Below are 3,395 nucleotides of genomic sequence, written 5' to 3' on the forward strand. Positions count from 1 at the left end.
GCCAAAATGATTTTATAAACCAAGATTTCTCATATTTTTATCTTTCTGTTTCTTGGTTTTGAAAATTATTTTTTAAAATCTTTTTGTTATGAAAATAATTTTTTATCAAATCTTTTGTTTTCATAATTTTTAGTCTTGATTTTGATGAGAGGTTTGCATTTATATAACCCTCCGGATTTATTGGGTGTTTATTCTCAAATCATGTTTACCGGATGCTAGAATGATTATATGGGTTAGAACAAGCTTTAGAGCTTGATATATTGTTGCCTCTCTTGAAATTCTTTTGTTAAAGATTTTGTTTTGATTTGTTGCTTTGAATTCATTATATTTCACTTATATGATGATAGTTATATGTTTGTGCTCATTGATCATCTATTCGTGCCTTATAATGTATTCTATATGTGATTTGATCAAGTTTTACAAAAGAAATTTTTTTGATCAAACATTGTTTTTTAAACTTAAATCTTGATTTATGATTTCATTAATTACCTTGTTTTCATTTGAAAACTTTTTGCATGATTCTCATGTTCTATCTTTGATTTCATAAATCTATTTTTTATACTATGTTTTTATAATTGTGTAATGAGACACTTCTTTCATAAATGATATATCTATGTGTCCTCATTATCCTCTTGTATGTGAGTGATATTTAGCATATTCATCTATGTTTGCTCACATATGTTTGCCATGATCCTCATTGCATATATTCTATATGGCTTTTTGATAGGGGGAGCAATCCCTATATCTTTCTATGTGTTATACTCATCCATGCTTATTGATAGGGGGAGCTTTCGCTCTCTTAATTCTTTTGTCCCCTTTTTGATGTTGTCAAAGGGGGAGAAATATTGTGAGTATGTGTATATTCTTTCTTGTTTATATGCATGTGAATTATATCTTATATATGTTCATTTCCTTCATGCACATACTTCGTTTTGTAAATTGTTTGTCATCATCAAAAAGGGGGAGATTGTTGGCCTTCTTGTTTTGATGATGTTTAACAAACAATTTATTACTAATGTTGTTTGTCTAGTGTTTGTGCATTCCTATGTTTTGTAGACAAACATGTAACATGTTTATTATCATGTTTATAAACATTTTCCAAAGTTTCATAATTTTTGGAATTTATTTGTTATTTTTAAAGGCACTTTAAAAATCAGTTTTCCAGCATGAACAGTGCCTGTGCATGTTTATAAGTCGACTTATAAACCCTGACAAGTCGACTTATGAACTCCTCTAGAAAGTGCATTTTCTCCTCTGCTAAGTCGACTTATAAAGCAAGGCAAGTCGACTTATATAAGTCGACTTATAACTTTTTATAAGTCTACTTATGAAGTGTTGCACAGTTATGTATTTTTGACCAGTTTACAAAATAAATTATTTCTCTCAAATGGGAAGTGATATTTAAGAAATTCCTTCTCTAACATGTTCATATACACGTTTAGAAGCTTCCCTAAAAATTTTATAATTTTTGGAGTTAATTTACTGTGTCAAATTGATTTTAGAAAATCGGGTGTTTCAGCAGTTTTTAGAATCTGAAATATCTGTATTCAAATATTCATTTCTCACAAATGAGAAGTGATATTTCAGAAATTATTTTTGTAAAATGTTTATTTACATGTTTAGAAACATCCCTCAAAATTTCATAATGTTTAGAGTTGATTTACTATTTTTAACTGATTTTACAAATCCAGATACGCATAATTTTCAGCATCTGCCAAAAACTGTATATGTCATAAGTCGACTCTAAGTCGACTTATCAGAGAGCCGTTGCACAGTAACGGCTAGTTTTCTGTTTTGTTTGTTTTTGGGTTTTTGGTCATTTCCTTGGGGTTTTGGCTGATGTCTTGGGTTGTTATATATACCCCATTGCTGATGTCTTTTCAAACTAACCAATAGAGTTTTAAAACAAGTTTAAGAAAGTTTTAATCAAGGGTTTAAGTTTGTTTAAAGTGTGTTTATAAGCTTTTAAGCATTTGAGTGTTTCGATTTTGTGAATCAAATTCCACAAGAGCTTGAGGAGATTATCTATTGAAGTTTGAGCTTCCAACTATCATCCCTCCATCTCTTGTTATCAACAAGCTCCAAGCAGCTGGCGAGCGGAGGCAGCGACGGCCTGGTTCATGTATGGGATGCCCGCAACCAGGATCAGCGGGCCTTTCGTTTCAAGGTTGCCGCCAGGGATGCCTCCGTCAGGGCCCTTGACTGGTGCCCTTTCAAGGGCTGCTTGCTGGCCACGGGGGGAGGTGTCGGAGGGGACGGCAACAGCAACGGATCCATCAGGTTCTGGAGCACGCAAACCAGTGCCTGTGTGGGGTCGGTGGAGACGGGCGGCACCCGGGTCTCTGCCCTGCTGTGGAGCAAGAACAGTCAGCAACTGCTGAGCTCCTGCAGCGGTGGTAACATGACCCTTTGGGACTACCCATCGCATGCTAGGACTGGGGACCTCGTGGGTCACACCGCACGGGTTCCCTACGTGGCTTTGAGCCCAGATGGCACCACGGTTGCATCGGCTTCGGGGCCCGACGACCACTCAACGCTGAGACTGTGGAACATTTTCCCCCCAGTTCCCAAGCCCACATCTAGACCGCCCTTCAGCGGTTCGTATCATGCGCACATCAGGTAATCACACACGCGCACATCAGGTAATCACTCACGCACGCGCACCACGTGCACACGTATACACACACTTTGCTTGTTTATTTATTATCATGCCAGTAGTTCGTATAGTGCTTCGTGGACACGCATGCCATATCTTAAAGTTATTTTGTTGATTTTTCCTAACCGATTTTTTGATTTTAAGAAGATTTTCCATATAAACATGCACCTTCATCTCTTGTACATGCTATGCTTTTATCTACTTGATGAATTGTGCTCAGTCGAAACCAAGAAAACACCTCATACAGATCTCACTGAAAGATTTTGGTCTCAAGCTGATTACTTCGAAGCATGAGAAGAAAGTTGTTGTATGGAGGTGCAAGAGTTTTGCGATGCGGCTGGTGCACATATTCTAAGCAAGAGGTTTTAGAGCTTGGAGCTTTTCTCACTTCTCCCTCGCCGATATCAGCTGCTTCATTTTCATGGAAAGCTTCATACTGCAGTCAACTGAGCGTCCTTGGAATGAAAGGTTGTGAGCATGTTTCCAGTATTTGCTGACGCCCTTGTTTTCGTCGCCTTGATTTTTTCGTCCTCTGTGTTTACTGATTACTTGGGTATGATTGTAAATTCATAATGCAACAACTCAGTGTAATTGAAAGTTTTTATTAAAGGATTTAATAAAAATACACTTCCAAGTTCCATGGTTTAGTTTTGTGGGCTTTAAATCAGTTTATGTGCATATCAAATGTCTTTCTTGAATAGGATTTTTTCTGTAATGTGCTTGAAATTTTTCAGAAAGA

The sequence above is a fragment of the Asparagus officinalis genome, chromosome 10, assembly GCF_001876935.1.
Source record: "Asparagus officinalis chromosome 10, Aspof.V1, whole genome shotgun sequence".
Classification (NCBI taxonomy): Eukaryota; Viridiplantae; Streptophyta; class Magnoliopsida; order Asparagales; family Asparagaceae; genus Asparagus; species Asparagus officinalis.